This window comes from Tachypleus tridentatus, chromosome 13 (assembly GCF_004210375.1).
Source record: "Tachypleus tridentatus isolate NWPU-2018 chromosome 13, ASM421037v1, whole genome shotgun sequence".
NCBI lineage: Eukaryota > Metazoa > Arthropoda > Merostomata > Xiphosura > Limulidae > Tachypleus > Tachypleus tridentatus.
The window spans coordinates 220682800-220709556 of NC_134837.1; positions in this window are offsets into that span (position 1 = coordinate 220682800).

A 26757-nucleotide genomic window follows, 5' to 3' on the forward strand; every position below is an offset into this window, starting at 1 on the left:
TAAAATACTATATTGATACTTTAGAAATTCATTATAATTTATCATGTTTACTAGCTAAACTGTATTTGGGTCTAAAAAATATGAAATTTTCAAACAGACAAAGAGCACTTACCAACTGGGGCCCGGCATGGCCAAGCGTGTTAAGGCATGCGTCTCGTAATCTGAGGGTCGCGTGTAATCTGTGCTAGCCGTCCCTAATTTAGCAGTGTAAGACTAGAGGGAAGGCAGCTAGTCATCACCACCCACCGCCAACTCTTGGGCTACTCTTTTACCAACGAATAGTGGGATTGACCGTCACATTATAACGCCCCCACGGCTTAGAGGGCGAGCATGTTTGGCGCGACTCGGGCGCGAACCCGCGACCCTCAGAGTACGAAGCGCACGCCTTAACGCGCTAGGCCATGCCAGGCCCAAACATTATTAACAAGGCTAAGTCTGTCATTGTCACAGCGACTCCTACAGTAATGTACAGAAAAAAAAGGCACAACATTACACTGATGACTACACTTTGAACAGAGAAAAACTAAACCGCATTCTATCAGTTTTTGGATTAAATCATAAAAGTGAAATGGAGGAGTAAAAACTAGAAACATAAATGAGAAAGTAGAGGTTTAGGAACAGAGCAGAATCTGGTGAAAAGGTTTCTTGCGCTCAACACAACAACGTACTACACCATCAATAGTGAGTACTTATGAAAGTATTCAAGAGATGTGGAGCAATGTGATGATGTATTAAGTATTTTAAGTATTTGCGGTAACTTAATCACATCACAAATAAACATTGATGAATGTGTTAGAGCATAACAAAAACTAATTGTTAAGACAAAAATATTAGTACAAAGCAATGTTTTAAGTTTTAAAATTTGTCACAATATTTTAATTAGTTCATTTTAATTGTATGTGTGTTTCTTATAGCAAAGCCACATCGGGCTATCTGCTGAGCACCGCGAGGGGAATCGACCACCCTGGTTTTAGTGTTGTAAATCCGTAGACTTATTGCTGTACTAGCGGGGGGCAATTTTAATGAATCGTTGCGACATATATTAGTTGTTAATAGTTCATTTTTAGCATTTCAGTAGCATTTCGAAATCTCTATATAAGTCTATAGGGTTCATTCTATAATTTAGAAACTGATGTTTTTGTAATGATCGTCTGTATTGTATACTTACATTTGGTAGATAAACAATACTTGTTAATTTAATTAAAATTAAGTTAGATTGGCCTTGTATAAACTACTTAATAAACACTCGGTAAGGACAGTGTTAAATTTTGCACAATATTTTAACACACTTGTTTAATGCCGTAAGGCTTACCTAACAATAATTACATGTTTTGATTGGTAACAAAATCCTTAATCATCAGGAAGGTTTGTTTTGGAATTTCGCACAAAGCTACTCGAGGGCTATCTATGCTAGCCGTCACATTATACAACCCCACGGCTGGGAGGGCGAGCATGTTTAGCGCGGCGCGACGCGGGCGCGAACCCCGGATTACGAGTCGCACGCCTTACGCGCTTGGCCATGCCAGGCCACTCATCAGGAAGGAGACAACAGTGAAAAATCCTATTTTACTGTTCACAAACTTTTCCAATATCTTGCATAATACAAAAACAAACAAACAATTTAGCATAAATGCTGCTATCACCCATTTGTCTTTCTTCTAATATAAATTTCCAAAAATAAATTTCTCCAACCCATAAACCATAATCACTACTTAATATGACTTCGGATCCTTAAATATTTCTAATAATTCTATAATATTTAATCATGTTGACTTTGTTCCATTTAACGCTGTGTGAAAGAAGTCGAAGCCGATTCTTTAATTTATATAATAATTTATATAATAGCTAAGTAGGGTTGAATAATGTCTAACAAAACTGGCCAGGTGGGTTAAGGCTTTCGACTCGTAATATGAGGGTCGCGGGTTAGAATCCCCGTCGCACCACACATGCTCGCCCTTTCAGCCCTGTGTACGTTATAACGGTACGGTCAATTCCACTATTCGTTGGTAAAAGAGTAGCCCAAGAGTTGGCGGTGGGTAGCGATAACTAGCTGCCCTCCCTCTAGTCTTACACCGCTGAATTAGGAACGGCTAGCGCAGATAACCCTCGTGTAGCTTTGACGAAATTTAACAAAAAAATAAAATAAGTAACGAAGCTCTCAAAGTCAAATACTGTTTTTAGCCGTAGTGAAGTCTATATGCAAAGTAATATGCTATTACAACCTCGTCATGCATGGTTACAATAAGATTAGATCGTATTTTTTCTCTAAGTGTATATAGACTCTTAAAACGTTCTGTTTACTTTCGAACCTTCGTATAAAATCTGACGAAGCTGAATGTGAGGAGGTCTATTAGAATACAACGGAAAAGTGAGTTTCTAACATCTATTATCTATGTCATGTCTTTATTGGCTCAGCAATAAGTCTGCAGGCTTACGACGCTAAATATCTGGTTTCGATACATACAGTGAGCAGAACACGGACAGCTCATTGTGCAGCTTTATATTTAACAACAACCAGATCATTACGTTTTAGCATGGCTGGTTTATTGTAGCACAGATAAGAACGTTAGCATTAATTAATCAAAATTACAGTATACACCAGAGAAAAGTTTACGCTCATTGGTAATGTGAATTTGGTTTTATGCGTGTGTTTGCTTCGGTAGTTATTTTAATTATTAATCAAAAATCTAGGTTGAATTATTTCTTGTTCAGATTGCTATGTAAATAAATGAACTATAAACAAACAAAACCAACAACAAATAACAATCAAATCAATGAATAAATAAAAATATGAAAGGTGTAGTTGCTCATGTTTGACATTCATTTACATCTCATATAAACATTATTTTTAGCTAAATCTATTTCACAAACGTTTTTTTTTCTTTATTTAGGGCCATTATGTTGCGGTTCTATACACAATGTTACGAATTACAATGTTATATAGCCTGAAACAGAGTTACAATGTAATTTAGACTTAGAAGTTAAATAAATGTCGATACGTATCCAGTTTATGATATTTACTAACAAGATTGATACACACAGTTTTCTTTCTTAAAAAAATATATTTTAATTTGAAAACAGTAATATAATTTATAATAGAGTTTTTGCAAAGAGTTATTTAGATACAAAAGTTTTACAAACTTGCAAACAGTACTCAGTCTTCTATTTGATCCGGAAATTATTTGATACCCTATCGAAGGTTCACGATGAGTGAATTAATTTCGAGTTGATAGAGGTATAATTTATCTAATGGGAAGCTAGTTAATTATTCGCTGATCAAATGTGAGTTTTTCAGAGTTGATGTTATATAACGTCCTCGTATAAATACTAGCGTCTTATTTAATCTGCTTAAGTTAAACGGTTTGTAATGTTCGAAATCTATAAACGTTCCTGGTCAAATATCTGAAGATCCAGATTTATAAGCGTTAATCACAGTTATAGCTTTTGAGGTTTTTAGTACACCAATTATAGCAAACCAACAATATATATAGTCTTTTAGCGCGTCGCGATGGTTAATCTTATGCAAGCGTGAGGCGAGTTTCTAGAAATCTCAGCTTACAGATTAATACTGACGATACACACGCATTGTTGATTCTTTCACTTGAAAATCTTCTACAATTTTAGTGAAAAGGCGGAAATTTTGCAATACAAATTTAACAGTATAACTTATGTGCACTTTTAAACACAAACTTAACTTAAATAAACATTGATATTAAGATTAATATACACTAGTAAATCCGTCACGATTTAAAAATGAAATTAATCCATATAATGTACAAGACGGTACGAAATAGCACACCATCTAAAGTATCACAAACAAAGTGTATTAAGCCTAAAACTGACTTTAAAATCGTTTAAAGTTACAGTGTGTGCTTACTAGCAAGAATAAGTTATTCTTATTTTAAATTTCGTCTAGTTTGTTTTATATGAAAATATCATATTTACATGTTATTTTACATATATTAGTTTTTTTCCCCATCACATCAGTTTTATCTTTAGTTATATTAAGAATCATATTAATCTTGTTCGTTGGTTTATATGTAGGGAAATACTCTACTCTTTTTAAATTGTTGCAAACAAGTAGAAGTTTGAATTTCGAATTAATGAACACACACAAAAAAAATATAAATTAATGATTCAGACTTGGCAGAACATTTGATAAACTCTTCGCCTAACATTGAATGAGACAGAGTTCAAGTAATTAAAGAAGTGAAGCTAAAATATAAATAAAAAATGAGAAAATTCTTAGAAATTGTTAAACATAAAACGAATAAACATTTACCCCCGAGTGCCACAACAGTAAATGTTTGGAAATCTATTCTGTAGAGGTCACTGTTACGTGGAAATAATACTCGTATACTTACTTGTATAGAAGTGAAATTTTCAGTTTCTTCTGTTCTCCTAAAGATGGTGAGATGTCTTCCACCGACTCATGTAGAGTTTTAATTTTATATTTTGATTTTAATTTTACAAGTCCACTATGTCATAAAAGTATTTTTACTAGATACATTTTTGTGAATTTATAAAGTCAGTCCAGCTGAGATGCATAAACAGCAGAATAATAAGTATAATAGGGAAATAAATTAAATCAGCAGAGATAGCAGTGGTCTAAGGACTAGATATTACATATTGAATGTCAAGATAATACAGATATCAAACAGTGAGGACTCTCCTGCTTGTGTGCTTCCACTAGATCCAGGGAAAACATTTGATAAAATAAATCACAGTTTTATGTATTAAGAAAATACGGAATTCCGCGGCAATTAAAAACATGGATAAAACTGATATACGAAGATGTAACGGCAAACATAAATATAAATGGACAGTTTTAAAATAGAGATAGAAGAACGACAACAATACCTCATCTCCCCCACATTCTATGTGTTAACTTTTGAATGTTTCCTAAGTAGAGTTAATTCAGATCCGGAAATTATTGGTGTACACATTCCAGAGAATTACGTCACTCGCCAAAAGTTACCTGTGCATGATGATGACGTAACTCTGACATTAACAACTGATAATTAAATCTTCAAATGTATAAATAGTTTCTGCAGTGCAAGTGGTTTTAAGATAAACATAAAGAAGTCAAAAGGATTCAGGTTAGGAAGATGAATTAAAAATGATTCTCCGGCAAATATTAGTTCGACCAGAAGCCTTAATAAATTACCAGGCATCTGGTGAGGTCCATTCCATTCAACCAATTGTATATGCAACAGCAGAAACTTAAAGATATAATTGAAAATGTAAGAAAAAAATACTCTAGAAAGAAAATTACCTACCAACAATAGCAAAAGCCCAGACAATAAAACGGTTAATCTACTCTAAATTAATATATTTAGGCAGAACATTACCTCCTAGCTTGGCGGAATGTAATAAACCAAAACAAATTAGCTTATGCCTAAATGTTGGGGTTTTGATACTCGCAATGGACAGTTTGTTTGTTTGTTTTTGAATTTCGCACAAAGGTACTCGAGGGCTATTTGTGCTAGCCGTCCCTAATTTAGCAGTGTAAGACTACAGGGAAGGCAGCTAGTCATCACCACCCACCGCCAACTCTTGGGCTACTCTTTTACCAGCGAATAGTGGGGTTGACCGTCACATTGTAACGCCCCCACGGCTGAAAGGGCGAGCATGTTTGGCGCGATAGGAATGCGAACCCGCGACCCTCAGATTACGAGTTGCACGCCTTAACACGCTTGGCCATGCCGGGCCCGCAATGCACAGAGCACAGACAGCTCACTCTATAGTTTATATTTATCAAACAAATATTTTATCTACGTTGGCGGTTACCTAAAGTAATCGTAGCTTTTCATAGACTCTCTCTTAAGTTTTTGTTAGATTATAAAACGTTTTGATAGCTGCTGTGCTTGTTGTCAAGTGCAAAAGGTTAGTAATGGAGATGTCATATAAATAAAAATTAAAGAAATAAACGTACTTAAGAGCTGTTACTTCTTCAAATATATTCTGTTTATTTAGACAATAAATGTAACAACTGTCTGTTTATTCGCTCAGAGTATTTGACTAGCAAGGTTATACAAAATAACGTTCGATGATATATACTGTTAGACTGTCGCTTAGTTACTTAAAATAGTTTCATAATATAACAAGATAAAAACTGATTTCACAAACGTTTATCAAAAGACTAGTAAGTACAAAATTAAATTTGAAAAAACATCCATGACATAAAAATGTAACTACTTTCTAAAGTAAAATTATAGTTTATGTGAAAAAAATCAAAATTTAAAAAATAAAAAAATAACGAAAATCAATTTGTTATAAATCGAGAAAAATCAAGAACTTCTTTTAGTAAGCAATATGCCACTATTTTTAAATCTACTCCCTCAACGAATCTAAGCCCGTTTTCTTTGTATCACGGTTTAAAACTGTCTGATGAAGGGCTTCTGCCCGAAAAATCTGCAAATTAATATAAAGCTTTTGTCATAGACGTGTGTTTTTACTTTTTAACACTCGTTTTTACAATTTCATCCTATATTTACTAGCATTATTACGTTTGCACTTCTTCTGTGTATAACGTGCGAAGTGAGTTGTTTGGTTTTGTTTGAATTTCGCGCAAAGCTACTTGAGGGCTATCTGCACGAGTTGTTAGGTAAATGTCATTCTGAGATTGTAACGAACGTCGCTCTTGTTTCACTTGCTTAATTAAATTTATACTTTCTTGTTTCCTGAAAATCAAACACTTATTTATCCTTGGTGTCATAATGCGAACAGCGTTAGAACTTATAAAGGACAGTGATATACAGGTGAGTTCACAAAAGAAGTAGACAATTAACCTAATTGTTCTTTTTTCGGCCAAAGAAGCAAAACGTAACTTGGTTTTCTTAAGAATATGATTCTGATCATTTTCAGCATTTTAAAGATAAAAATATGAATTGTGAGAGACACGGACAAAAAGACACTGCTGTGAACAAGCCCGTCACTGCTAAGTGCGTCATACAAGTAAGGTATGTGTTATAACATTATTGTGAATACTGTATTATGATTATCATTTTAGTGAACAAATGAAACATTAACAGTGAAGTTGGTTTGATCGTGGTAGTACAGAAGAATTAGAGAAAGTCGATTTAAGAAAACTCAAAATTATAACCTCCCAAAAGATATGATAACATAAAAAAATGTCTACATTGTATTGTAATATTAGTAAAACACGTCAATAGGAGCTGCCTAAAGGTAATGTATTTCAAAAGCTTGCAATTAGAAGCGTTTGAAATGTCGTGGGAAGTTACAATTTAGGTTTCGTCTTTATTTCTTGTAACAGAACAAGTTTTGTTCGTTTTGCTCTCAATGAGGGTTTTAAGACCTTGTACATTTTGTGTATTTAGTTGCGGAGGCTAAGATTGTGCTTTTGTTACGGCTTGAGCATTAAAAGCTTGGATTATTACGTATTTTGTTAAACAATTTACAGTAATAGCATTTCTTTTGAGAGCAGATATTTCGATATTAAAACTGAAAATACTTCACTGGAGATTTTAACAAAATTAGCAAGTATAAAATAATACTGATGAATGTTTATTTGCGAGGCGTGATCAAAAACCTCTGAGACTTCACTTTTATTCTGAAGAAAAATGTACATACATCAAGTATCATATATTATCACTTTCAAAGTATGTGCGTGTTTTCTTATAGCAAAGCCACATGGGGCTGTCTGCTGAGTCCACCGAGGGGAATCGAACCCCTAATTTTAGCGTTGTAAATCCGTAGACATACCGCTGTACTAGCGAGGGTCCTCTTTTAAAGTAATCTACCTCAGCTGATACACACTTGTTCTAACGTTTCTGCCGTTTTCGGAAGCAATGCTGGAAGTCTAACCGTTATGCGACTAAGTTCTGCTTTCACATTATTATGGATGGTTGGAATGTCATCAAATCTCTTTCCTTTCAACTTAATTTTGATTTTGGGGAACAGAAAAAATTACTCGGGGCAAGATCGGAAGAATCACAGTAATGTTTTTTTCTGCCAAACATTTTTGAACAGACACAGTAGTAATCAGGGGTTGCCTTACTCTGCTAAATCAGGGGTTGTCTTACTCTGCTAAATCAGGGGTTGTCTTACTCTGCTAAATCAGGGGTTGTCTTACTCTGCTAAATCAGGGGTTGTCTTACTCTGCTAAATCAGGGGTTGTCTTACTCTGCTAAATCAGGGACAGGTAGTATAGATAGCTCTCATGTATCTTTGCTCGAAATTAAAAAAAGAAAAACAAACAAATTGAAATTATTTTAAATAAGATTAGAGTAAATTAACCTATGAGATTTTGAATGTGATCAAATACATCAAGCTAAAGGGTTTACTTCCTGAAATGAAAATTGCAATCGGTCAAGAGATGACAGAAATCTGACTCAAGTGTTTATATTTGAAAAAGAAAAACTCAGAGGCGTTCTATGAGCCGTTATGCCGTGGCTTAAAATTATAAAACATAAAGAAGTTAATTTGAAGTTCCTCCAAAATTCCAACAAATCATTATTCTCATCTTCTGTTTAAGCGTAAGCAAGTGGTACACATTTCTTTGTTTTATCAAATATATATTTCCTTCTTGATCTATGAAACATTAATCGATACATAGAGCACGTTATGTTAAAACGATTTTGAAAAACAAATCACCGAGTCACATGACAATCGCAGTTAATGGAAAGTTGTGGTATATAACGTAACATATCGAAATTTACATTTTGGTATATCGTATCGTTTGATACATCGTAGGTAGCATTATACCATTAACAACTGATCACATTTGGGAAGAACTTATAACATCCCTTTGAAACGGAATATATTCGTACTCTCAGGACATAGAGATATGCTCAGATTGGATATTTTGAATTTCTAAGAAGGAGACATCCCTTGTATTTAATGGTATTGAAGAATATGTTACAACTTGTCTCCCGCTGGGACAGCGGTAAGTCTACTATTTTACAACATTAAAATCAGGAGTTCAATTCCTCTCGGTGGACACAGCAGATACCTCGTTTAAATGTTTTTTTAAGGAATTCGTTTTCATCGCCTAATCTTCGAGCTTAGTTATTAACTACATGTTAACACAGTGTTTATATGCTAAGGATTACCTCAACCAGAATGAACAAAAATCCCTACTTGAAGAATATCTTTCACAAGATAGTATAATGAAAACATTTTGTTGTTAGATATCTTGCTTCAATATGAAACTTTGTATATATTTTGATTTGAAAAAGAATTTACCATAGGATCCAAAACTTCATACTAGAGTAAAACAAATTAGGAGAAAGCTATGTATATAAAACATAGGTAGACCTTAAATCCACAGCCTAAAATTTCTTTCTCTGAATCGAACGTGGAAATATTTAAAATGGCAACCACGAAGGCAATAATTTCACATTGAGATTCGTGTGATAATTTGTACATATATAGATCTCAATAAAATAAGAAATCTGCTGTTTTTTATTAATTGTAGAGGTTCAAAAAAAGGGTGTGTGTTTGATAAGAAAGTGCAATCTGCAGTCCCTACGGAGGCTAAAATGTGATTTTAGCGTTGAAAATCTAAAAACTCACTACTGCCACAGGGGGAGACACGAAGCAAAGTACTTTTTAACTAATATAAATAAAGTTTATGCTACCAGGAAGTGTTTTACACCTATTAAACTTTTATCATAAATTTTCTATATATCTTCTTTAAACATCTTTCGGCGCGGTATGGCCAGGTGATTAAGGCATTCGATTCGTAATCTGAAAGTCGCGGGTTTGAATCCCCGTCGCATCAGTCGTGGGGGTGTTATAATGTGACATTTACTCCAACTATTCGTTGGAAAAAGAATAGCCCAAGAGTTGGCGGTGGGTGGTGATGACTAGCTGCTTTCCCTCAAGTCTCACACTGCTCAATTAGGGACAGCTAGCGCAGATAGCCCTCGTGTAGCTATGCGCGAAATTCCAAAACAAACAATCAAATATCTTCTATTTTTCTAAATTTCATATCATTGGACAGCACACTTAAATTTATTGTAATAGCAATGGGAGCTTGTTTGTTTCCTAAATTACTACTCGCCCGGTTTCTTTAGCCTTCTCCTCTGTGGCAAAGTTTTCTGTAACATACTTAAAAAAGAAAATATAAAAAATATGGACGCTGCTCAATTTAATTTAATTTCAACTTTTGATAAAAGCAGCTGAAAATAAAATATAAAAATAAAAAATACTTAAAGAAAACTTCTTGTTTAGTCAAATCATAACTTTGTTCCTTTAGTCTGATGAAATTTAGTGCTGTTCCAACAGCTGTAAAAAATACATGAAAATGCTAAAGTGAAGAAAATGCTGTTTCCAATACTATACACATATTTATGATAGATTCAACCAGAAAATAATCTGGTATGTTGCTAATGTAAAATTTAGTTCAGTATTTCTGAACATTAAAATTCACATCTAGTGTTTATTTTTTTAGGGTATCGTGGGTTTAAATTATACTACAATAAAACCCTACAGCCTCAGGCACTTTTATGTTTTTGTTTGAATTTCTACTTGTTTACTGTAATACATCTTAAAACACTCTTTCAAAGACAAGTATTAAATTAATTCTGCTCCTTGTAGTAAAAACTAATTATTAAAATTACAGTCTTTATTTATGCATTTAATTTGTATACTTCACTACTTAACAGAAGTGAAACTCTGGTGTTTCTGTAAGGAAAAATGTTGTTCAGAGTTATGGACTGAAAATGGTAACTGTGTAGGTTATGTAACTTCATTCTACATACCTTAACCAGTCCGTTATTAGAAGTCCTCATTTATAATGCTTTTGTAGTTTATCATTTTTCTCTTTAAAGAACTGCCAAACAAATTCACACCTAGCTTTTGTCATGGATGAAGAAAGTATCACAAACACTGTATCCTGTGATGTTATTTCATCTTATAGAAAAACTGAATATATGCATGAGGTTATTTATATAAGATTAAAATCCAAATGTAACTATTTTAAGTGTTAAACTAGGCTGAATAGAATAATAAAATATTCTAACATGATTCTTATATGTTTTTATACTTTGTTCTTAAAAGGATTGGTTTGTTTGTTTTGAATTTCGCGCAAAGCTATTCGAGGGCTATCTGCAATAGTCGTCCCTAATTTAGCAGCATAAGACTAGAGGGAAAGCAGCTAGTCATCACCACCTACCACTAACTCTTGGGCTACTCTTCTACCAACGAACAGAGGAATTGACCGTCACATTATAATGCCCCTATGGCTGAAAGGGCGAGCATGTTTGGTGCAATGGGGATTCGAACCTGCAACCCTCAGATTACGAGTCGAGTGCCTTAACCACCTGGTCATGCCGGACCATCTTAATAAAATCAAGTTTACAGTGAGAAAAGGAAATAAAAAGCATTAAACAACATATTCAAGAAATATTACAAACGACTTCATAAACATTCTTTCTTTCTTACACCTTTATTTATAGAAGTTCTTTGGACATCAAAGGTCACAGAACTGATTTTGATCAATGGTAACATAAAATAACAAACAAACCAGAATACAACAACACAATAAAACAGTGCACACTGAAGGGTCCTAATATTATTTTTAAAAAGTTACCATTGCTGATTACAATAATAAATGTAAATAATAAAACAGATCTTACAGCGAAGTAATAATGAGTAAAATTGTATCTGTTTATAGAAGGGCATTTGGATCGAATTAGAAGAGATTCCTCATATTTCTTATCGTGAAACTTATCAGATGCTCTAAAATTTTATATTGTATGGTCTCTTATAAACTACGTCACATATGTTGTTGTATGTTCTACAATGAAATCTTTGTTAAAATATTGTTTGAAACATTTATGAACTAAATGACTATAACTATATTATCCTATATTGTGACTGAACAATGTGTACTGTAATGTTGTGGACTGCATTCTTCAGTGAGCAGGATTTATCTAAGAAATCAAAGCAATTTTTGGATTTATACAGATTGTTGTTATTGAAAGTAAAATGAGTGAGTTTTTTAGTGTTGTTTTATTTTTTACTGGGTTTATGTATGATATGGATATCGAAACCAGATCTTTAAATCATTTGTTGAAAGCAGAATAACCCATGGAATAATGTTTCTGTACGGTGTTTTCGTTTGTTTTTTTTTGTTTTTTTGCTGTTGCTTGTTCAAATATGGTTATGTAGAAATTATGATATGTCTTACTAATATAAATACAGGGTGAGCCAAAAGTAGGTGGACAGTAAAAAAAACATTTATTTAGAGATCACGTTTACGTACAACTATATGTAATAAGACAATTATATTAATGAAAATAAAATGTTATTTATTAATGCAAATGCTCAAATTGTTTTCCTTCTTGATTTACACAGCTTTGAAGTCTACCTCTTACGCTTCGACAACCATTTTTGCACAAGTCACTCTGGGCATTAATTTCTTGAAATGCATCTCTTATGTAATTTTTTAAATCACCGACACTTCTTGGTTTTTGACTATAAACTTTTTCCTTGAGTACTCCCCAAAAGAAAAAATCCATAGGGGTCAAGTCCGGTGAACGTGCCGGCCAATCGATTGGACCTCTTCGACCAATCCATTTCAATGGAAATGTTTCATCAAGATACTCACGAACTCCTTTGGAATAATGTGGAGGGGCCCCATCTTGTTGAAAATAAAAGTCATGTAAATTAGGTTGTTGCTGTAACTGGGGAACAACTTGATTCCTTAGAATTTCGAGATACTTATCTCCTGTAATTGTTCCGTCCAAAAAAAAAATGGTCCATAAACACCAGAACTTGAAATACCACCCCAAACATTGACACCAGGTTGATTTAGCTGTTGTTCTGATGTTAAATGCATGTTCTCACTATACCAGTAAACACAATTATGTCTATTGACATGACCGGATAATTTAAAAGAAGCTTCATCACTCCACACAATGTTATCTAAAATTCCTGGGTTTTCTTCAATCTTGTTCAGCATAATTTCACTAAATTGCAGTCGTCTGTCTGGATCATCCTCCAATAAGCCATGAATTAGTTGTGGTCGATAGGGTTGCAACCCAATTTGCGTTATAATTCACCTAATAGAGGTTTGTGGTATGTTCAATTCCATAGAAGCTCTTCTGGTGGATTTGTTTGGACTTTGAACAAATGCATCGGCAACACGTTGCTTATTATTCTCTGTACAGACTGTTTTGGGTCGACCAGTTTTAGCAGCATTAAGGATTGAGCCAGTGGCGTCGAATTTGTCACGGATACGGTAAATGGTTTGTCTTTTTGGAGCTGGAGTATCAAATGTTTCAACCCACTTTCTCCTTACGGTTTCAGTATTTTGAGATTTCCAATACTCTTTTAACACCCATATTCTTTTATCTGTATTTAAAGTATTTGACATTATGGGTTCTATTAACAATCTAAAAAAAAAAGAAAACAGATTAAATTAAAACAAATGTAATTATAAAATTGTAATTATATAACACAAATAATATAGTTGCAACATAGTTATAATATACAATTGCATTAATGTAACCGATACATAAACCTATTCCAAATGCTGTCTACCTACTTTTGGCTCACCCTGTATATGCATATTCATTGGAAAACAAAAGTTAATGAAATTCTTCATGGCTTGTATGTTATTATCACTGACGTTGGAGACTTTTCAACTCTCTTAAGTTGATCAATAATAATTTCCTGTTTAGTAGCTAGTGAATGCAGTGAGTAATAGTGTAGAAGAATGGGTTAAAATGATGGTATAGATTTTACACTGGATGGTCTTAACAAGTTTGTTGTTTTCAACAATAACCATAGTAGCAAGAAAGGACATTGTCAGTATCTGCAAGTGTGAGCTTTGTGTCACAATGTTGATTATTAAAAGGCTCCAACAGAAAAAAGAAGTTCATGATTCCATATGTAGAGAATGTCATACATATATTTCTTCCTACTATTTGGTTCCAGATTAATTTCAAAATCCCACTAACCAAGAGCTTATGATTAAAAAAAATTAGTAAATATAGATGTAAAAACAGTACCAATGTTGTTGCTAACAGCAATACATTTATTTTCATTATAGATGGTTAACGTAAGTACTGCTATTAAGAACAAAGGTCAGATAAAATTAAATAAGTTTCAATGGTAATAACAAACTGATCCAACAAGCTTCATAATTCACTGGTAGTAAAATACAGCGGATTAGAATCAACAAGCTTCATAATACATTGCCAGTAATAAGTTCTGCCTATTTTCTGAATTTGTAAAATATGCTTGAGTGCAAGAATCAATAACGAACTTCGTGTGTATGTAGATTTTGTGATTGCCAGTATTGTTGCCATAGCTAAATTTCTAGAAACTTTTCTCTCACGCTTAGAGTAGGTAATCAATGCAACATGAAGATACAGTATATATTGTTGGTTTGCTAAAGTTAGTATACTATAACCCTCAGGAGCTATTACTGTGATTAACACTCATTAATTGGGAAACTACAGATATTAGACAGGAACTTTTATAGATGTCGAATATCACAAACTGTTTAACTTCGTCGGATTAACCTAGGACGTTAGTATGAAGACATTGTATACCTTCAGCTGTGAAAAACTCGTATGATCATTAAATAGTTGGCTAGTTCCCTGTTAATTAAATCGTACCTTTATCAACTCTAAATTAATTCGCTCATTGTGAACTTTCTATAAATATCCAGTTCCAGACCAGGTAGAAGATTCAATATGGGTTGCAAGTTTCTAAATCTTTTGTATATAAATTATTATTTGTCATATCTGTTTTTATAAATTGTATTACTATTTGTACATTTAAATAAATTTGTATAAATAAATATGGGTATTAATCTTGATGACGTAAATCTGTTACACATCGACATTTAATTAACTTCTAAATTAAAATTAAGCTTAAGTTCAGCCTACTTTAAATCATAATACGTAACATAATAAACTGGTGAGTCGTCCGAGATAAATTATAATACGGAGAAATATCAATATCTTATGCTAGCTCCTTTCAATATAGTTAAGTCACTGCATGAGGTACCATTACAGTAATCTCAGACTATATATTTCAACAGTATGTTCATTTATGCAGAACCTTTATGGTATGCCCTTGGCTATTGTTTGTTTTGAATTTTGCGTGAAGCTACGTTAACCACCCCTACCCACCATTAATGACTAAAGTACAACCCTGCTGAAAATAAACCAATAAATTGCAACTTGTTTCATTAGACTGTTTGTGTGACACTACCATAATGCGATACCTTTGGAAGCAACAGAACACATGCAAAAAGATAGCTGACTCAACCCCTGCTCTGAGAACAGAATGTTTCATGCATTGGATTTCATTTGCTAACATATATACGTAAAAATGGCTCGTTTGGGTTGAGAAAATTGTTATGCTTAATCCAAACGAGCCGTTTATACATACATATTTTTGTCTACAAGTGGGTTTTCTCGTTATCACTGATCATTTGCTAAAATGTTTTCTTACAGCAATCACAATGTGCGTAGAATCATTGAAAACGTTTATGGCGACAACATGATGTGTAATTTACTGGCTCATGTATGTATCCTACAGTGTTCACAGCAAGACTTCCACTGTGACAATACTACACTTTCATATTGTCAAAATTTTTATTTGACAACCAATGAAAATTCTGATTTCAGTATTACCGGTCACCATCGTTAAGTTTTACAAGCCTTACAAGTCTAGTTTTCTTTGAAAAACATTTTTACCTTTGCTGTTAAAGTGTAATTCAGTAGTTCCTTTATAGTTGTGAAACACCTTGAGTTGTTATTGACTCTTCCTTGAAGTAAGCAAGCATCGTTTATAACACATACATGGAATCTTTGTTCTGTATATAGTTGTTGATCTTTCATTGTAGCTGTTTCTGTATTTTAGCATATATACTGCTTCTGAAATCTATGAAACACATCACAGAGAAACGAAATGATCAGATGGTTAAGGTACTCAATTCGTAATCCGAAGGCCGCAGGTTCAACTCCCCGCAACACCAAACATGATCGCTCGTGGGGGCGTTATAATGAAACGGTCAATCCCACTATTCGTTGGTAAAAGAGTAGCCCAAGAGTTGGCGGTGGGTGGTGATGACTAGCTACCATCCTCCTAGTCTTACACTGCTAAATTAGGGTCGGCTAGCGCAGATAGTCCTCGTGTAGCTTTGCGCGAAATTCAAAAAACAAAACAAACAAACACATCACAGAATACATATATAGATGTAAAACAAGTATACACAACAGAGAATATGTGTATAACTTACATTTAATGTATTTTTCCTTTTATAAATGGATAAAGACTCAGTGAATAAAAAAGTGGAAGAGCTAAAAAAGATAAATATCTTTTAAAGGAAGAGATTTAATTTCTTTTAAATATTTCTTTTTGTCAGAAGAAGAAGAAAGAGTTCAATAAGAGGAATCTGATCTTTAAGTACCCGATGTTCCAGTTTCAATACCTCTATATGAATGTGATTAAAAATAGAAATGATCAAGATATGTTGAACCAGCTTTTTTTTTACTCTATCTTATGGAGAGGTCAAGATGTAGCTAGTGAAACTATTTTGAATGATGATCTAAACAACCCACAGCCAGGTACATCAGAATCAACACCAAGACAACCACTACCACAAGGAAGAAACAAGGCTAAAAGAACCAGGAATAAAGTTCCAGTAAGTACTGATCCTTTCACAGATAGAAGTCTGTTTGGATAAAGTGGTTGACATTTTCAAACTTCTTTTTTAGTAGAAGCTCTCTACCTAATTGCAGATAAAACAGATATGCACATAAAACACAAGCAAACCAAAAATGAACACCTCAAAAGGAAAAACCGTAATGTAGAAAGATGTTACTGTTAAGGCTAGCTTATTCTGGCCTAGTTATAGTTATGGGTCTTAAGCCTCATCTTTCAATTTCTGGCTACAGGTCTACATATCTTCCCTTTCACAATTCTTCGTTTACTAAATTATTTTCTATAGGACAGGGTTTTAGCCATCTATAAATATTTACATTTCAATGGCAACTCTAATACTCTTCGTAGGAGCGACCCTAACCTTAATCAAATTTTTAAAGTTAGGTCTATCATAGATCTTCTTCTGAAGTCCCTCATTTCTCATTGTTCTCGTAACGAAGAGCTGTCTTTAGATGAGCAAATGTTGAGTACAAAATGTAGGATTGGTTTCCTCCAATATCTGCCAAAGAAATCAGTCAAATAGGTATCATGTTGTGGGTCCTGGCAGATGCTATAAGTGGATACTCTTTAAATTTCAAGGTCTACGTTGGAAAGAAGGGACAAATGCCAAGCAGAGATTTAACTGATAATGTTGTCATGGAGAACTTCTACACTTCTGTTCGTTTATTTAATAAATTGTTGGCTGTTGTAACTTATGTCTGTGGGACATGTAGAAAGAACAGACTGCATTTTCCCCAGGAAGTGGTTGCGACAGCCCTACAATAAGGGAAAGCATAGTTTTTAAATATAGAAGTCTAACAGCAGTGAAGTGGATGGACAAATGAGACGTCTACGTCCTTTCTACTGTACACTCCAGTGCCATGAGAACTATAAGAAGAGGAAGAAATGATGAGGTTACAAAAACTTACCTAACTGCAGACTACAACAAGTTTATGGAAAGAGTAGACCTCCATGATCAGTTCCTCAGCTATTATTCAACCGGAAGAAGATTAATAAAATGGTATAATAACTGTTACTTTGTATTTGACTATAATCGATGCTTTTATTCTTTACAAGACAAAGATTTTTCAGCAAGAATCATCACAGAAGTTTTTCAGGATGGAGCTGGTCACTTCTGTTGTTGAACCTCTAATTGAGAACATACTTGGTCCTCTTGGTATTCCACTTACAACATTTGCTCGGGAATCTCATCTGAGACTTGCTCTTTACAGGCATTATCCAATACTTGTCAAACAGGATAAAAAGAAAAGATGCAAACTGTGCGTTACAGACAACAGGATTCTTACAAAGTGTTCATTCTGTACTGAGTATCTCTGTATGAAACACTTTGTAGAATATCACACCAAGAATACTCTTCAAAGAGGTTAAGCTTTTACTTTGTACATAACCAAAATTACTGTATAAGATATAAATATGTTATAGAGTTGCTAAAGTTGCATCATTTACTTTTACTTTACCTGAATTTAGACAGAAAAACACAAGCTCAGCAGAGAAAATTATATATTTAAAAACGGCTGGTATGGATAGAGAAAGCACTAATAGAGGAGCGAACAACGTTTCGACCTTCTTCGGTCATCGTCAGGTTCACAAAGAAGGAAAGGGCTACTAACCGGTAGCTGACGATGACCGAAGAAAATCTAAACGTTGTTCGCTCCTCTATTAGTGCTTTTTCTATTCATACCAGCCGTTTTAAAGTATATAATTTTCCTTACAAATGGAAGTGGGTTTTCTCGTCATCACAAGCTCAGCAGGCTTAACTACATGTGCCGTTATAGCTACGCCTCGTTATTTTTTCGAGGGATGGTAAAAGAATATAATTTTTATATGTTTCAAACATATATTAAAATATTTTTATTAAAATACTCTATTAGTGCACCTAAGACATCTGTGCTAAACAAACTAATTTTCTTTCGAAGAAACAACTTTGTCATCTCCTCTCCCTCGTTTTGTCGAAATTATTATTTTCTCTTCCAAAACATTTACAGAGAATTGTCGCAATCACGTGAAGTACAATTTGACCTCTATTGGTTGTAAAACTACCCTTAATAAGAGAAGGTGGAACTAAACAAGAGGCACAGAAAGAGTGGAGTAAGAGGAAGTACCTTTCTAGTTGATTTGCTACATATATTGATTTTTTTCTGCAAATTACAGTGATGGGGAATCGAAATTTATGTTCTAGCTTGCCAGTCTGAAATTCATGTTTGTGGTTCGTCAATCAAATGTAAACATATATAGTCGGTATGAAACAAATATTAAACTCTTAAACCTTTTATAACTAGCTTATAAATACGTGGTACGTATGAGGTTACTTGGTGAGACTGAAGCTTTGATGTTTCGATTACATGTAGTCTAACCAATTTAATTCTTATGACTATGATTTTACGAAAAAAAACTGTTATGCATTATAATTTATCTTGGATGATTTATGATAAGAAGTACACAATTTATTAAGATTTCAAATAGTCGGAAATTTGAATTTGGTAATTAATTAAATGTCGATATGTATTAAATTTATGATATTTGCCGATAACATTGATACACATAATTTTCATTTTCAATAGAAATACATTTTAAGATACAAAGAATAATACAATTTATAATAACTGCTATTACAAATAATTATTTCTATACAAAACTTTTACAAACTTACAAACAATATTCAGTCTTCTTTCTGGTGTTGAACTGAATATTTTATCGACGGTTCAGGTCCATAACGCGCGAATTAATTCTATGCTGATACACATGTTTCATCTAACGTGGTTTATAAGCTTACTTTTCACACAATAAAAAGACATCTAATGTCCTCATAGAAATACTAACATTCTAAGTTATTCTCTGAAGTTGAAAGGCTCGTAATGCTCAAAATGTATAAACATTCCTGGTTAAATATCTGTAGTTTCCCGATTAATAAGTGTCTGTCACAATTATAGCTTCCGAGGCTTATGGTATACTGATTGTAGCTTACCATCAATATTCTGTTGTTTTACGATTGCTACATTTTATACTCATTAAGCGAGATTATAGAAAGTTCAATTGGCAACAATACTGGCAATTACTGGTATTTTACATACATTATACATTGATAATTCTTACGCTCGAGAATTTTCTACAAATTTAGAGAACAGACAGGACTTGCGCAATACACAGTTAACAATATACGTTATATATTTTAAACTGAAGCAAACGTAGATATTAGAATAAATGCTTCACAGTAAATCCGTTGCAAAGCAAAGAATATAAAATAATGCCACAGCTGCAATATATCTGTCCAGACTGGGCTCATATTCAATTCATTTGATCTTTTAAACGAAAGGAAAATAAGTTATTTAAGTTATTAAAAGTAATTGAACCTTTTTTTAAAAGTTCTTGATATTAATTTCAGTTACACTGTATATCTTAAAGCATGACTACATTGTTGATCAACAGATGGCGCGAATAAAACCGTACACACGTCTCATAACGAACTATTATAAATTATTTATTACTTTCTCGTTATCGTTGTTTTCTTGCATTTATAAAGACAAAACAGAATGTTGTGGAACTAACCAAAGGTGTCATTTGTTAAGCTATGTATATATATATATATATTTATTTATTTATTCCAGACCACAGGTCTTATATTATAATTAGTGTCACAAGTTAATAATTTATCATAATACTTAAGTTGAAAACAAAAGTTGTTTCCCGCTTGAGGTGTTCATGCAATCAAAAGGATGTTTAAAGTGGAAGCTGTATGGCGTCAATAAAATTTAAAATTGTGTAAACAGGAAACATTGTTTGTAATTGTTTATAATAATTTCAAGTGTTGGTATGTAGTTACTGACGGATAGTCGATGGTACTTTTGAACACACTTCTCTGGACGTTTCAAATTATCCAGATTCAGATTTTGTTGAGATCCCACTAAGCATTTTTCAGTTTAGTTTAGAGTTTTTTTTTAATGAGTGGCACAGCAGTATGTCCGCGGACTTACAGCACCAAAAGCCGGGTTTCGATATCCATGGTGGGCAGAGCACTGATAGTCCATTGTGTATCTTTATGCTTAATTCTAACTGACAAACTAGCCAAATTAACTTACAGAGTATCACATTGAACTGGTAAGAGATGTGATAAAAAACGAAACGTTAATTGCTCTTGTTCGTGTCTCTGACTGTGCTTTGTTAAAGATTGTTTTTGTGTAAATTTTGTGTGTTGAATCCTTTATAGAATCCAAAGACCTATACTTTTTTAGTATGAAATTCCTTGTTTAGCAGACCTTTCACTCTAAGAAAACTCGGTGCAACAGAAAATACTACCCAGTTTATAAATTACTTCATTGGTAAGATTCAAACTGTGTGTGTGTGTTTTCTTATAGCAAACCCACATCGGGCTGTCTGCTGAGCCCATTGATACTCCTAAAGTAGCGTTAAAGGAAGGTTGAAATTGTTAGTAAATAAGAGTGGCATTAAAATTACTATCTTTTCCACATTCGTTTCAAGTAATTATTTCAAATAAAAATGTGTAAAACATAACATTTATTAACTATCTTCTGTTTCACTCAAGTCATTGTCCAGGAAGCCTTTTGTTTAATACCAGAAAAATTAATGTTGTTTTTTTCACTTGAAAGACTTGGAACAAAATAAAGCAAACTTTAACTTGTACTAAAAATGCAAATTCCAGGGGAGACCTAGTGTTTAGTAAGTCAGATCGCACACCGGAAGGTTCAACGTTTGAGGGCACACATTGTTGTCGAACACGATCCATACTTTCAGCAGTGAACATTTTATAAAATCAATAGTTAAATACCGGTATATTCGGTGAAAAGTAAACAGTGGGTGCGGCTGAATGATCCACTCCCATTCTCAAGAACTATATCTGCATCGGGTATGATAGAATTACGATGAGAATAAATATAAGAATAAACATAGTTTCTGTTTCACTGTTTAATGTATTTTCCTTGGAACTTCTCAAATGTCTAAAACCTTCGTTACCACATATCAAATGCCAAAAAACTAGTTAATACACCTAGCTAGATGTTATGAAAACAAACAAGCAACTGTATCAGTCTGTGGAACTGCAAAGATTTTAAGTTTTTATACAGGTGCATAACATACAATGATGAAAGATATATAAGGTGTGTTACTTGTGTTGTTAGGAGTTAATTCATGTTGTGGACGAATTATCTCAAAGTAAGCATGAATAAAGTGAGAAAAACAATGTAGATCAACCGAAAAGACGACACAAAATTAATATATGACTAAAAAGGAGGGTAAAATGAAAACATGTTTAACTGGTCTGAGATTATCTTCTTAACTATACTCATATGGTCGACGATACAACTGGTCCTACCAACGATATATCAGACCTAACAAGACGGCCAAAGAACAATCAAAGATTTAATCTGGAAAAGCTTGTTACGATGCTGTTCGTTCCAAGTTGACTGCCAATACAGGACCATACTCTATTTTCGAAATAAGCACGGTTCTGTCGTCACCAGAGCAGACGGACTTCGCTGTGGTATCAACAGGCTAGTTCCGCGGATACCAGATACGAATAGAAGATAGAGAAAAATGTGCCAGCTGTTGTTGAATATTGTTGAAACATTGTGAGAGCTGACGTTAAGTGATTTCAGGGTCAGCAGAGAGCTAAGAGAGTCAGTGTAAATATTACAATCAATACACTACATAGCTTCTTTATGATCCAGGGCCAAAAAATGGTATATAACTCGGCAGTGAATACAGAAACTGTAGAGAGGATCCTGTGAGCAACCATCAAGACAAAAAGAACCATGACAGAACCCACAAAGCCACCTGATTTTGAACCATCCACATAAACAGGAACAAAAAAAATGGTTTGAAAAAAGTTCGCCAAATACAAGATGATACTTCTAATCTGGAATATCCGCCTTCTTCAGATGTCTCAACGAAAGCTCACAGGTAGAGATAGAAGTAAGCCATGAAAGGATGCACTGATCAGTGGATACAGTAACGTCATCCAAGGACAGACCCAATGCAGTCAGCTTTCACTGGGATACGAAAGCTGAAAGAAAGTATGGCAGACCATATATTCTGAAAGAGCTAAGCCTACTGAAAAAGGAAGACCAACCTTAGAGTGGGATGCTGTGGTAAGGGTCGATGTTAAAAGCATATTGCTGAGGGAATTCAAGCAATAAAGGTTAAAAGGAGGTTCGTGGAGCTAAGTGTACAAACCCTGAAGTGTAAAAGTGCGAAAAGCCCCTTATGCAAAGTTGAATCTCCAAATGGTGAATGAAGTCCAGCATCTTCAAGGCTGAGGTCCTGACAGACCCATAGTCCAGTTTGTATTGACCGAAGACACTATAGATCGTGAGCACAGAACACTGATTCACTCTCCAAGAAGTTGATGAGAATACGCAAAGGATGTTTAGCGCCCTCTTACACGTGACATATAGCTGCATGATGTGAGGAATGAAAATAAACTTATGGACAAAGATAAGCTTTAAGAACTTTACATCAGGGAACCCCAGAAGAACAACATTACTGAGACAGAGCTTAGGAGCCGGTTGTACAACCATTGGTAGCAAAAGTGCAAACAGTTTTAGGAAAAGAAAAGGTAAAACTATTTACACTGGTCCACGTCAATAAGGAACTTAAGACAGTTTGATGCTGCTGCTCAATAAATATCATGTTCAACAACCGACAAAAATACGAAACACGTCAGTAAAGAGCCCATTTGTAAGAGTAGGAAGAAGTTGTGTAGAGATAGCATTAATTTTGTTACTATAAAGTGTGATACTCCAGAAACAGCCCTGAGGAACTCCAAGTTCCTGTGGAAGAGAATGGAAGAGTATTGAACCATAGGACTTAAAATCGCCTGTCCAGTAAAGAGTTCTAAATAATAATGAGTAAATGACATAGGAGAGGTGATTCTACAAAATGGTGAGCCTCTGCATCGTGCTATAAGCCCTTTTAGGTAAAAAAACATGGAAACAAGATGTTCCAGCTTGAGGGAAGCTTCCTTGATTGATGTTTCAAGTCAAATCAGGTGGGTCATGGTGAACCATTGTTGACGGAACCCACACTTGGTGGACGAGAGAATGTTGTTTGATTCATGGAACCAAACACGATGAGCATTAACTATCCTCTTTAAGCTTTCACAGAGACAGCTAGCCAAAGCAATTATACAATAATTAAAAGGTATCTTGAACTCTTCAAAGATATATCTATATTGCAGGGGTGACCAAACTTGCTTAACGTAAGAGCCACATACGATAAACTTCAGGTGTTTGCGAGTCGCAAGACATGAACAAGTATTACACACACGTTTCTATTGTTACCTGCACATTTTGTTACATACATTTTAGGTAAATATTAAGAAATACATTACGTAATAATATTTATTCATGTATGTAGTTTTTATAATCACAAAGTACACATATATTTACCAAATGTTTTCAAAATCCTGGCTGATTATTGTTTTAACTATATTGAGCGTATTTAGTAAGTAATGAATTTCGGAAACATCTAAAGAAAATACGCAAACTTGCATTTCATCAAAAATAAATGTGACTGCCAAAAATAAAAATAAAAATAAAAGAGGTAAAAACAGATATTTTTAATGACATATATTTGTCTTAATAAATATCTGATCAAAACATAGAGGAAAATATGTAAAACAATAAAATTAGAGATATTTTAATCAGATACCACCTTACAAAATTTTAGTCTTATCATAATACTTTTGTGACACAAACATTGATACAATTATAAGGCTATTTACTGCTAGTAGAGGTCTTGTGAGTTTCCACCTTTGTTATCGGTCGTTGAAATTCCCGCTGATACGTTGTCACGGCTGTACAAATTAGCTCAGTCAGATGTTGATTTGTAAGAATTGCACTATGCTTCGACTTCACAAATTTCGTTAGAGAGTACAATGATTTACATTAGTATGTTATGCTGAAAACTGAAATGAGTCGCACACTGATTTTCTTTAGTTCAGGATATTTTATTTCTGAAACTTTCTTCTATAACTCAATTGTAGAATGGGATTTATGGATCATCTTTAGACCCAGGTCCTTCTGTAGTTCTATTAGGTCCATTTTCACAGCAGATGATTCTGTAACCAGAGGTTCAAGAATTGGACAACCATTATTGATTACATCAACCATGAATGGGTTTACAAGAAACGAGACGCAGAGCTTTAGCTTCTGCAAGTCCTTAAACCTATCTAGGAAATTATCAAGCAGTTCTTGTAATTTATCTTTGTAATCTTCCAGTTTGTGGTTTTTTATTTCAATATCAGAGAATGTATTTACTCTTCTTTTGGAAAGTTACTGACGTTTCTTGACGATATGTCTCTTTGAAAAAGTCTTATTTTATTTTGAAAGCTGAAAATCGTCTGAGTAAGATCACAAACAATCTTTTTCTTCCCCTAGAGTGCTAAGTTGAGAGTTTGTAGATCATTCATTAGATCAGTAAGGAACATTAGGTCTTGCATCCATTTATCATTTCCCATTTGAGGATAGAATCTTTTATAGAAATCAAGAAGAGTAATAATAGGCTCCAGCAGATACACAAACCTATTTAAGGCATTGCTGGTTGACAGCCACCTTACAATGCAATAGAAAGAGACATCACTGGGTTTATCTTCAAGCTTCAGTTCTTCAATAAAATTTTTGAACTGTTGGTGGGTCTTCTCATTTAAGCGTATGAAATTGATATTTTCAAGAACAAATTTCATAACATTTTCATACTTGATTTATCTGGCTGCCAGGCGTTCACGATGAATAATACAATGAACTCTGGAGAAACTCTGGAAAGCTGGGATCACTTTTCATAAGTGCAATTAATCCTGCATTTTTCCTCACCATTGCAGATACTCCATCTGTTGCAGCACTGACGAGTTTATCCAGTGGAATATCAGCATTTGTTAAGGCTTTGTCAAGCGCATTTTTAATGGTAACACCACGAGCTCTTTCTTTTAGTGCCACTAAGTCCAACATCTCTTCTTTCACAGTTACATCAGAGGAAACATAACGAAGAAATATCGCCATTTATGGATTGTCTTGTATGTCTGTAGATTAGTCAAGGACTAAGCTCAATGCAATGGAATTTTAATCATTTTGCATTTTGCTTGTAACATCAGCACTGATAAGAGAGATAGTCTCTCTGTAGTGTGGAGTGAAGATGGTTTTGTGTTATTTGGATATAACACTTCAACAACTTCAGCTATATTCTTCTTAACAAATTCACCATCAAAATATGGGCGTTTAGCACGAGCAATATTCCATGATATAACAAAACTAACTTCAGTCGTTGAATAAACTTCCTTACTGAACGTTGTCAACAGTGTCTCCTGACCATTTAGTGATGACTTGTTTTTCCGTAATTCTGATTTAAGTGGATAATCAGACGAAAAGCTTTTGTGATTTGTTTCATAGTGGCGTTTCAAGTTACTGGCTTTGTAATAATTGAGTAACACAATGCAGATAAGACAAAAGCTTTATCTTCTTTAACAGTAAATGTAAAGTCTCCCTCCAACTCTGGCTTAACATTTCTGTTTTCATCTTCATACTTTCGCTTCTTACAATTTGATGATGCCGTCTGCCTTCACAAAATTTTTACAGACACTTAAATAAAGTGAAAAGAAACAAAAGCTCCAAAACGCGCAACGCAACCAGACTCTACAGCGCCCAGTATCACACTAGCACTTCGCTAAATTCACTGCCAGCCACACAGCCACACACGCCACAAACACGGGATTGCAAGCCACACCCACTAAAACTAACATTGTCAGCACCAGCTTGTACTATTACTAATTCTTCAGTACAATTCCTCTGTAATCCTTGCTTGTGTGATTACTGATTCTCCAGTACAATTCCTCTGTAATCCTTGCTTGTATGATTACTGATTTTCCAGTACAATTCCTCTGTAATCCTTGCTTGAATGATTACTGATTCTCCAACACAATTCCTCTGAAATCCTTGCTTGTTTGATGGCTGATTCTCCAGTACAATTCCTCTGTAATCCTTGCTGATCTGAAATTTCTTTAATCCCTGACTCAAATCTAGCATTAAAATTAGGATTTAAATTCTTTAATATATTTACTCACCATGAACATTAAACTTACGTTTTAATCCACTGAACTCT